Source organism: Drosophila persimilis, unplaced genomic scaffold, assembly GCF_003286085.1.
Source record: "Drosophila persimilis strain 14011-0111.01,24,50 unplaced genomic scaffold, DperRS2 tig00000477-arrow-pilon, whole genome shotgun sequence".
Taxonomy (NCBI): Eukaryota; Metazoa; Arthropoda; class Insecta; order Diptera; family Drosophilidae; genus Drosophila; species Drosophila persimilis.
In genome coordinates this window covers 3,983,785-3,996,079 of record NW_020825313.1, presented here as the reverse complement: position 1 = coordinate 3,996,079, position 12,295 = coordinate 3,983,785, and the positions used below count along the sequence as shown (strand labels likewise).

The window sequence follows — 12,295 nt, the reverse complement described above, 5'->3', positions numbered from 1 at the left end:
GTATCGCCAAATTTGGGTTGACCGGAAACACACCCCTTTCCAGCGAATATTATTTCGAAACAAGCAGGGACACATCCGCGACTATGAACTTAAGACCGTAACCTTGGGAGTCAATTGTTTTAGCTCTGCAGGTTTTCCGTTGCGGAAATGGACTTCAAACCACAAAGCTATTCTGGCAGGAATTCCGAGCGCTCATCTTCTCCACACCGATTTTCTGGAGATGAATGAAGAGAGCACGGCTAAGACTCTCGGGATTCGCTGGAAAGCGACTTCAGACGAGTTCGTTTTTGTCCCTCCCGAGTTAGCGCTTGAGTCATACACCAAGCAAGCAGTTCTGTCCCAGATCGCAAGGCTGTTCGACCCCGCGGGGTGCTTGGCCCCATTCACTGTCTGGTCCACGATCTTCATGAAAGAAATCTGGTTGCAGGACCTGGGATGGGACGATGAGCTTCCAAGCGAGATGTTCCAGCGCTGACAAAGTTTCCTGCGGAGCTACACCGCTCTCGACCAAATCCATATTCCAAGATGGGTCGGCTCCCGGCCAGCGGTAAAAGTCGAACATCATGGGTTCTGCGATGCATCCGAGAAGGCTTACGGTGCTGCCATCTGCGTGCGCATTGAGGTTGACCGTTTGGTCGAGGTGCAGCTTCTCACAGCGAAAACGCGAGTCGCACCCGTGAAAACCGTGTCGGTCCCCCGGTTAGAGCTTTACGGGACAGTGCTTTTGTCCGAAATGGCGGCGGCTATCCTCCCGAATATGCCAACAGCAAGTACGAGCTGCTATTGCGGGACCGATTCCACCATTGTCCTCGCCTGGCTGGCAAAGCCCGCGTGTCACTGGACCACCTTCGTGGCCAACCAAGTGACTAGGATATCTCAAGCGACCGATATTAAGAAGTGGTGCCACGTTCCATCCGAACAGAACCCCGCGGACTTAGTCAGCAGAAGCGTGCCGTTACAGGAGTTGGTGGAGAACCAACTCTGGTGGCACGGACAAGCTTGGCTGCAGAGGGACCGAGATCAATGGCCGGCACCAGTTAGTAACTCCCCCGTTATGACCTTAGCGCAGCGAACTGTAAAGGTCCATTTCGCACTCAACTCAGCCGAAGACTTCCTCGAACGATTCTCCAATCTGGGCTCTACGAGTCCGTGCATATATCCTGCGCTTCACCAAGCGCTGCCGGAAGTTAGCCATCGCACAAAAGGGCCATCTTACGAGCGGCGAAATTACCGAAGCTGAAAAAACTCTTCTCGTAGAGACGCAGCGGAGGGAATACCCCGAGGAGTATCGCTGCCTAAGCGGTAAGCGTCCAACGCCAACGTCAAGTTCTATCCTGAACATGAACCCTTTCCTAGACCGTCATGGGTTGATCAGAGCATGCGGCCGTGTCGCAGGGAGCGCATGGCTGATCACGAAGGGGTATGTGTGCGTATTCGTGGCTTTTCCACAAAGGCGATACATTTAGAACCCACGTCCGACCTCACCACCGAAAAATTTCTCGCCGCCTTCGCTCGGTTCGTCGCAAGGCGCGGATGTCCACAGCGTATCCATACAGATAATGGAAAAACTATCGTTGGTGCAGCAACCCTGATTCCCAGTGATTTCCTTGACGCGTTTAAGGACTTTCGTGGCGTTTCATCCCACCAGGAGCTCCACATATGGGAGGTCTATGGGAAGCCGGAGGGAAGAGTTTAAAAACTTTCTTCTACAAGGCCACGTTCACTCGGAGGTATTCGTTTGAAGAGCTTTCTACGCTGCTCGCGAAGATTGAAGCGTGCCTCAATTCCAGGCCGCTCTCACCGATGTCCGACGATCCGACGGAGTTGCCCTCCCTCACTCCCGGGCACTTCCTTATTGGGGGACCCTTAATGAGTACGGGCGAACCCGAAATAAAGGGGAACATTAACTCGATCATCAATCGGTGGCAGCATTTGAAGGAACTTAACCAACAGTTCTGTCAAAGGTGGAAGGAGGAATACCTCAAGGAGCTCCACAAGCGGACGAAGTGGCAGACGCCGACGCCAAATCTGCAGGTTGGCGATATAGTGGTCATCAAAGAGGATAACCTGCCGTCCAACGAATGGCGGCTCGGAAGGATAACTTCCGTGTATCCCGGTGCCGACGACAGGGTCCGTGTGGTGGATATCCTTACTGCCCGTGGTATCCTCAAAAGACCGGTTGTAAAGGTCGTTCTGCTGCCTGTACAACCCCGTAGCTCCATGCAACAATAACGTGAATGTGCACTTGTCCCATTCACAGATCCGTACTAATACTTCTTCGACTTCTCTATTCCATCCTAGTTCCATCCTAATCCAGACATGGCCCCACGGATCCGAGCCAGCCGAACCACGAAGAGCCGTCGTGATCGAGGGATCAACTCGTACCAACAGACCGCCGGATCTGCCGAGGAGTTCATCCGCTACGGACCTGTCACCATTTTCTTCGCCTGAGCCCTGAGAAGAGACTCTGAGCTGTCCTTATTAATAAATATTGCGGGAACTGCCTGGCCCACCAACACTACGGCCAGGATTGTCGCAGTGGCGGGCTGTGCCGGGTGTGAGGCAAAACCACCACACTCTCCTCCACATACCCTCGTCTCGTCGTCCAGTCCGCCCGGCCTCAGGAGTATCGTCGCCATTCACGTCGGCCCACGCCGAACGCCGCCCTCGTCTCCCCGTGAGCCGCCCCGTGGCAGGGACCCCAGCACCATCCGTCGACTCACTTCTACAACATCGAAGCCTCATCATCCTGCTGTTCCAAAAACTTCGAGACGGCGGCGCTCGTCGACCCATGCACGCCGGTGACCTGCATTGACGACTCCTTGGCCAGCGCCTTCAAGTTGCCCACCACTTGTGTGGGCGTAGAGAAAGTGTGTACGACGGTGATCCGCGCCAAAATAGGCGACTTCCAGGTGGAGACGATGCTCAAGGTCGAGCCCCGTTTGCGCATCCGCACGCCTATCCGACAACTGAGCGATTCCGTCCGGGCGCGTTTCGGTGACCTGAGTCTTGCCGATGAACAGTTCCATCGACCGGCCACAATCTCGCTCATCTTGGGAGCAGATGTCTACCCGAACGTGATCCAGCCCGGGTTTCTTGCGCGTGAGGACTGCCTGCCGGTGGCCCAGAGCACCGTTTTTGGATGGATCGTGTCGGGGGCGTGCACCCAGCCATAGGCCACCACATTATACTTTGCAATCCTGCAAGGGGGGGGGGGAGGATGTTCAGGCCAGCAGGAGATGATTGCCGCGCACTGTGCACACGCCGGGCGCTCCGGTCCCAACTTGCGCTCGCGCGCTCGGAGGGGCGCTCGGGAGGTCTACGATCCACAGGTCACGATCCACACGGCGCTCAAGCCAGCATAGAGCATAGATCATAAGCCTTCGAAGTTAGTTACGTTTTCACCCCCGATTCGAACAGCCGAGCTACTACGCGACCCCCCGAATAAATACATACATATATACCACGAAACCATGCGTCTGGAAGAATTGAGCTTCGTCCGCCCCACTACAAACACATATCTTGCTGTTGAAACACGGCCGAAATTATTGCTACATCTTCATCATCCATTATAAGAAAAAAAATGTATAAATCTTCCTCGCAAATGTACTTGTTATTAGCATCAGCTGTTTTTGACGGATGGTGCCAGTGTGAATCGAAGTTGCACATCTGTCAAAAAATCCCACGATTCCCCCAGGATGGGCTCAGTGTGCAGAGCCTATTACAAAGCAGTCAGGTCAGCTGTTTTTGTTTGCCAGAAACGATTAAAAATTAAACATAGCAAAAATATGTGATAACTGGAGCACCTTAAATCGAAAACTAAACGTTTTGGCAGAAAACGAAGTCCGCAAAAGTAAGTGAAAAACGGAGCCTGCCTGATAGTAATCTATTACAAATAAGTTTACTAATATCAATTGTTATAATTATAATAGGACTACTAAGCTATGTAGCCATCAAATTTAAGAAAACTTCTAAGAAATTCACTGTCAAATGCATGAACCCAACAATAGAAGAGGAAGAAGGACCAACCTCAACTATTATACTTGACACCCCGTCACTGTACTCGAAGGTAAACGCCTAGGGACAGACTATTAACAAACGTTGGGTGAGTGACATATCCATAATTCCCCACTTCACATGCACATTATGTTTACGTCCTATTCACCCACCCTAATCGCAAGTAACAGGACACCGCCTAGAATAAACAAATGATTCTTCCCACACTCCAAGCTAGTGTCACCAATTATAAACAATAGACCCCATTGAATCATCCACTCCAAAATCACGCAACTGTCAAGAGATCGATTTCCTAGAATAACGCCACACTTGAGGACTAATCCGCGCTCACACTCCTAACTCCCTCATGTAATGCAACACCGATCACCAGCAGCAGTCGCCTTTCATCAAAGCCGACGCATCCCCAAATAGTGGTCCAGGCACGTACGCCATCGAAACGAAGATGCAGCCGAGGAAAGCGACACCCGAAGCGAGAATCGTGAGCACCGAAAAAAGGGCTGATGAAATCTAGCCAGCAGCGGAAAGATAAGTTCCGGTTAAGTCAAGCAGACCCGCGGTCAAGTCGGTCCAAATTGAGCCATAGAAAATAAAAAACTTAACTTTGAGTTTCGGATATTTCACTACATTGGAGACCACCTGCAAATCTTATTTCGACGGAGTTTGAGTTATTCTACAATACCGTCCTCTTCTTCGGATAATTACGTCTCGATCCGCCTTCTACATTTATTCCTTGCTCGATTCTTTCTTCCCTGCTCGGTTCTGGATCGCAAGTGCATCTTATTACTTCTAGTCTAGCGCAACAGTCTGAGCTAGAGAAGAAAGAAACGGAAGTTTCAGTTTTTGATCTCTCATAGTGTCCGGAGTAGCTGCGCTGAAGGCGTCCCCTGGACAACTAGATAGCCACAGTGCTTTTCAACAGGGGTGAGTATGTTCGGCTAAGCGCCTGTCCATTGCAGGACAAAAAGCATTAAAGAGAACAGATCTTTGAACCTAGCGCAGCTTGTTGTTATTGTTATTGATTGTTTGCTTCTCCCTACGCTCTTAATCTCTGCATCCCAAGAGCCGCGAGGGAGGCTCGTCTGCATAGCAGATCGTCTACACAGATCGTCATCGACAGCATCCGTCGTCTGGCACAGTGGCCCAATAAATATCACTGTAAAAGATATAATCAATAATATCACGTAAAAGATTCTGTATATTAGGCTTTATTTTTTTTTAATTTCAGACATGCTAATAACTGAAAGTACAAAGGCTCATTTACAAAAGAAGCTTAGTTGTCATTTATTCTAGATTCATAGGTAAATCATATATAATTTTGATATAAACACACTTATTTTTGGCAACATGTTAACAAACATATTTTGATTCAGTATATTATAAGTTTTCATGGTGTGTATGTATGTGTATATATTTTGATTCAGCATATCATTATTTTTCATTGTGTGTATGGAAGCTAATCCGCGTCCTTTAATGTGTTCCTTGTTTTAACCTTATATTTTTTGTATATTCTGGTGGGTATAGTACAAGAGTCATGCAGGGTAAAAATGCGTATTGGCTTTATATTTTTTGGTATATTTGATATGCTGATAAATTCATTCCACAGTGAATCTTATACTATTTTTACAAATTTCGGATACGTCTGGATTTAATAAATAGTTCTGTGGTTTACATAACATGGTCGAACATTTTACCCTTTTTAGCCCCTTTTTTATTCTCGTAGTTTTAATATTTTATAAGCCGTAAAATGTTGTAATATTTATAGACATACATTTTTTGTAAATTTGTTACAATTATTTTATTACAATTAAGCAACAAATGGAAGCGTAAAGCAGTAAGTCAGTAAATCTTTGCTGATAGTTAAAAACGTATAGATACAAAAAATTTGTGTACAAGCAATATATTTTTGTTGTTGAATTTCATCCTACTTCTACTTTATCATCGGCAGATGCGGAAATCAATATAATCATAGCGTTTCTTACAGACATACGTTAAAAGCAGAAGAATCGCTATAATCACATGATTTAATTGTATGGCTTCAAATGTTCCACATAGTTCTCCGGAATGAGTCCTGTCTTACCGTTCAGTGTACCCTGCAACCATCCAGGCTCATGTGAAAAGCGCACTGAAAATCAAAAAAGAAGTCAAAATAGGTTCTTTGCGACAATACTGCCGCTTACCATTAGTTATTATTTGATTCGGCTCAAAGGATACTTCCCCTTCGCTTTCTCCCATGCAAGCATATAGTGTCCGCACGCGTCTAAAAATATTTGATTTATTTAGTTAGCTAACAATTATCTGCTAATAATGGTACTTAATTACAAAAGGAGGAAAGAAGAGAAGTTAAAAGTTTGTTAAATTTTGGGTGATTATAAATATTGCATGCTATTAGCTTAAGGGATTGTTCAGGGGATGAGGTATGACAGAGGGAGTTATAGTTATGGCCTATAACCCTAAAGGGTTAATGTCGGGCATAATTAGACCTACATATCGGTAAGCGGATTAGCCAAAAGTACGGGTAGGTCTAGATGGAACGGCCAAGTCAATCTGACTCTTTTGGAGTCAACAATCCCAAGAATGAGCTTGTGCACGAACATTACCCCATAACATATTCTGCGATGGTGCAACGACGACAGGTCAATTAGATTTAGTCTACCCCGGTAGGGTGGCAAGATTCTACCCGAGTCCCAGTGAAAGTTACGAGGGGCAAAAATTAAAAATTGCTTTTGCACAGATTCAATAACAACCTGCTGCTCTTTATACTGCGGGCTCCACACACAGAAACAATACTCCAATATCGGACGTACTAATGATATATACAGTTGTTTCGTTACGTACGGGTCGTCAAACTCCTTGGACCAAGGCTTAATGAACGCTAAAACACCCTTAGCTTTACTGTTGCAGCTTGTAAGCACATCCTATGATCAAAAAGGACTCCGAGGTCATTTGAACTCGAAATTCGCTCACGGACGAGATTTCCTAAAAAATATGAGACAAAATGTGGAGCATGACGGTAAAATGTAATAAGTTTGAATTTAGAAAGGTTCAGAAAACGAAGATTAGTTTAACATGCTCCACAAGAGTAGTTCACCTAGATCCAGTTGAAGGCGTGTGTGCAAGTACCAATCAGAGTAAGGCAGACAGATTTTAACATCATCAGCATACATTAGTGTAGTAGAGTATGTTGTAACTTGAGTAAAGTCATTCACAAATAAAATAAACACAAGCGGGCCCAGATGACTTCCCTGTGTCACTCCTGAAGTAACATTAACAATATTTGACAACACATTACAAAAAAAAACACGTTGATTACGGTTAGAGAGATTGGACAGAATCCAATCTAGAAGATTCGATGTACATCCAAGCCACCGGATGGGACTGCCCTTAATCCTGCAGTAGTCTGCTCTCACGGTTCAGGCAACGAGATGGGGCACATGCCCACGCGGCAACACAACGGACCTTCTATAGGTCCAAGTGAGCTCGGGGCGGGAGGCTTACATCCCCCCTCCCGGCTACCGCCTTAACCTAACCTAACCTAGATTAATTAATCATTATTCTTGATAAAAAAAAAAAAACTCAAAAATAATGATTATCTATGATTTTTATTTTTTTCGCTTAAAATAAAACTCAACAGGAATTTACAGCTTCTGTGCTAGAATGTTCGCCAATATTATCGCATATCCTTGTCAAAGGACCACAAAGCTACACCCTGTGCTAAAATTTTCTTTTTGAAAATACATTAAAATGTTTTGTTATTTTTGGTTTTGTTGTCGGAAATACGTTTAATTAGTTGTCAAATATAATGATTATCTGTGAAGAAAATCGTAAAAAATCAAAAGTTTACAAATCATGGCGGCAATGCAGAGATTGTACAAAAATAAAGATTTTGGTGTAAATAGTGTTTTTCTAGGTCCATTAAAAGCAAGAGATTTTTTTATTAAAAAAAAAAAATGATTATTTACGGTCCCTGGTTATTACGCTGCGATATTATATTTTTATTAAACACTTGTTTACAAACGAAACACTGGTGATTAACATAAATTATAATCAATATAAAAGAGATTCGATGATATATTTCCTATTAGACTGACTAGAAATGTTATACCGTTGTTCCTTCCACTTTGTAGATCGAATTATTCCTTGCATGAACCGTTTAGGGTCATATGCTCGGATTATAATTCCCTCTACCATATTATATCCAACACTAATTCTCTTCCTCTTATTAAATTATTAATCCTTGCACACCTTTCTATTTATTAGTAACTGTAGTGGTATTTTATTTTAAGTTTGATTGCATGCTTAGTTTCTTAGTAAGTTTAGTGCTACTTTTCCTCGAATGTTAGTCTAATAGCTATCTTTCTTGCATGTTGGCGTTTGGTTCGGCTAGGCACCGCGCGTCATGCGGCAGCGCCCCTCGGTCGGTTGGGCGGGAGGAGGGCTGCGTTTTGCCTGGGATCCGCGCGTAGCAGCCTTCTGCTGGTTTCACACGGGCCACTTGACGGTGCAGTAACTGCGACGCCTCTTGAAAGATGCAGTCATTGCATGTCAACGTCCAAATATACCAAAACAAAATTACAACAATGTTGTATGATATTTAAACAAGAGGCAGAGAATTCAGGAGCAAGAAAAACACGACCGGCTTAAGCAAGAGCTTGAAGCGAATTGATAAAATAATATTCTAAGAATAAGTAAGATTACTTCAGAGTGCCGAAGCTTTATATCGATAATATTTCTATCTAATGTTTACCATTTTAGTTTTAATTGGCTGAGATGTAAAAAATAAGAAATGTAACAAAAAAAGCAAATAGATCAAATCTAATATATAACGAGAGGGAACGTTGTGAGTTGCTGCTGCGACCGCAACTTTACATTTATACCCGGGACTTAGTCAGTAACGCTCTCCTAGGGCAGACGGCGCTAGCATTGAAAAAGAGTGCATGCGAGAGCGACAGAAAATCAGTCCGAACGTGTCGTCGGGCTCTGCGTATCGACCGAAAATTGATTTGTCACTTTTGGCTAAAATAATAATCCGATCTGATCAAGATTCGTCATCCTGGTAGATATGGTAATTTTCTATGATTGTGCGTTTTTCCCGTATCTTCTAAGCTGTGGATGCCACAGATTGTCCTTTGTGGGGGCGGAAGGGGGTCATATGCCCAGACAAGATGAACGACCTAAATCGTCTTGTGAAAAGGTTCACGGAAGCATGCAACAAAGCCTTCACGGCACCATTCCCCCAAACAAACCAAGGGGTAAAAAGATGGCCCCCTGGTGGTCAAAATCAATAGGCATTCTTCGTAAAATCTGCAGGACTTTCTCCTACAGAGCTAAAAGCGATACTGTGGAGAAACAATGGGTAGACTATAAAATCAGAAATATACAAAAAAGAAAATAAAAAAAGGGCCTCTTGATGGTACGTGGACCAACTCCAGTGAGGAGTCCCCACACATTCTATTATATACTCATTTCCCCGGGTATACAACCATCCTAAAGAAGGATCGGTAGCTTCGATGGAATACATCCGTCAAAAACAGAACAGCTGGGCAGTAAAACAGATTCTAACCGTTTAAATCGCCAGGTCCGGACGAGGTGCTGCAAAGTAGCGGCATACGCGGACGACGTTGCAATTATCTATTCTGCGGGGAAATACCCGCAAACACTCTGCGACTTAATAACATTAAAGCTTGGCTCGAAAACGAAACTAGTCTTATTCTCCTTCAGCGACAGTGCCCATTACTTAGGGTTGTTAATTGACAAAACATTTAGTGTCAAAGATAGAGTGATGAAGGCAACGACAGCGCTCTACACATGCAGAAAAGGGATTGGCTTAAAATGGGGCATGAACCCAAGCATAGTCCAATGGGTAAAGTTCAGCGAACTGGAGCTTTTCGCAGTACTCCAAATAGTGCGCTCAATACCATTTTATGCCTACAAAGCCTTGAACTTGCAGGAAAAGAGCGGGCAGATATGGGTACCACAGCACATAGGTCACTCATCCACACTAAATAACAGCAACATTGTCCCAGCAAAAACGGACTATCAAGTTCCAATAGAGTACACAGATTCTCCCATCAATACAATCATCCTTCATAGAGACGATTGGCTCGAGGGACTTCCAGGCCCAGAGGGGTCCCTAAACATATTTATAGACGGATCGAGGCTGGACAATAAAGTCGGAGGAGGACTCTACTCCGAACAGCTAGACATACGTTACTCCTTCAGGCTCCCTGACCACTGTAGTTTCTTCCAAGCAGAGGTCATATCAATCAAGGAAGCTCTGAACTGCCTTCATGCAGCTGCCGTTACGGCAACTCGAAAAAACACTTATGGTGACAGCCAAGCTAAGTGCGACTAAAGCTAAAAGCGATTCCCTCGAACTCGGCCACCGTGGCAGACTGCCGCAGATTTCATTACAAAATGGCTCAGCAATTTGCTATCAGCGTTATATGAATCGGGCCACCAGCTCATTGAGAGCAACTGTATAGCAGACGAGTTGGCCAGATCTGGTACTAAAATCCCCCCTCTCCAACATAAGGAGGATATTCGTATACCAATGGCCACCTGTAAGCTAATCATAAAATAACAATACAAGCGAATAATATACGATAGGTGGCGATCAGCGTCATGTTGTCACATAACTCGCAAACATGGCCGACAATAGATAGGAAGCGCACCACTGAGCTCTGCAAACTTGGCAGAAAGAGGTGCAGCGCAGTGATGCGTTTTCTCACAGAACATTAACAATAAATTGTTAGAAATACTTAAATAGTAGAAAAAAAAAAAAAAATTATACCTGTCATTAGGGAAGAATTTAATCAAAATAATAATTCTTTATCCAAAAACCTGTTTTATATTTACCACTATTACATAGAAATCATACAAAAATGTATATCATACATTTATATCTCTAACAACTTTTCTTTATGATCACGTATACGCTTCTTGTCATATATGGGCTATTGTGGTAGGCGTGGTCAAATGATTTATCAAATATATTAAGTTTCAGCTCGATATCTGCTTTATTCGTCTTTATGCAACGGGCCGAAACCGGCCTAAGTGTGACGGGCTCCGAGCGAGCTTTGAGCCGCCTCTACCTAATCTTTCATGCCAAAATGTTCCATCCCCGCACTCCACTTCAACATGCGTGTATTTTTTTTTATATGGCTAGAAAATACTAAAATAACAATACTACAATATAACAAATAATAAATAACATAAATATATTTATTAAACTCACAACCACCAGTATCCACTGCCTCCATTTTGTATTGTTTCAGGTGTATTTTTGGCTTTTTTTGGCCTTGAAAATTTTTAAATTTAAAATAGGATTAGAAATATGTCTAAGCCCGAAATATTTTGTATTGCCATTTATTGTTTTTTAGGGTTGCATTTGAAAACCATCGGCTAAATATCGTTATCGTTCGTTCTCTTTTCTTACCGCGATTGCATGCCTTTTACAATGTGTAAAAACGTAATTGAATTATTTTTTCGTGCGTCGGCTTGTGCTTTCTTTAAGAACGCTCATCCAAGTGTCCCCTGCTGAAAAAGGCCTCGTGGGTGATGCTATCGCTAAACGTAATGGTCTGCATTGCAGTAGCAGAAGTTTAATTTCTCCAATGCCAGGGAGATAGCCTCATTTAAGATAAGCGTCTTTAAATTAAAGAGTTTAAGGTTAAGAAGAAGAATAGGCCCTCCATAAACCTCCCAAATCAGCCCAACGTGCCATCAAAATCTTTCCATCAAATCTTTCCACTCAATCAAAAAACTAACTTTCCTGCTATTAACATACCAAAATGTTAGAGGCTTACGCAGTAAGCTCGACATTCTTTTTTGAGATAGTGTTGCATTTGCATGTTGTTGTGCTTACCGGGACCTGGCTAACACCGGACATTCTTAGTTGCGAAGTGTTGTCAGGCGGGTACACAACTTTTAGAAAGTGGACTCAAACTTCACGTCGGAACACGTCCAGGAACCAGCACATTCCAATTCATCGCTCCCACAGGCTACCGATTTACTTTTGAAATCAAATAAATTGGGGCTCCCGTTTTCACATTCTGCAAGATTTCTTTGTTTTCAAAACGAGAACATTTTCGTTGACGAAATGAAAAGTAAACGGCTTTTTATACAACAAAACGAAAGGAAAAAGGAAAAAAATAGATGAATAGATAAACCTGACGCCTATATCAGGGTAATTCATTTTGTGCTTTCTTTATAAATAATTTTATTTTAACCAACCTCAAATTTGCCTCGGAAAAAATTGGCCAGGTCAACAACAATTTTC

General features: G+C 43.7%; 1 long non-coding RNA gene across 1 annotated transcript; it reads right to left on the bottom strand.

The window, feature by feature from the left end:
- Positions 1–5,254: 5,254 nt before the first annotated feature.
- Positions 5,255–11,317, bottom strand: LOC113566064. Its single transcript, XR_003408921.1, has 3 exons — positions 11,252–11,317; positions 6,195–6,274; positions 5,255–6,139 (listed from the first exon to the last, which is right to left on the bottom strand). It is a non-coding gene; the product is annotated as an uncharacterized LOC113566064 (long non-coding RNA).
- Positions 11,318–12,295: the final 978 nt, after the last annotated feature.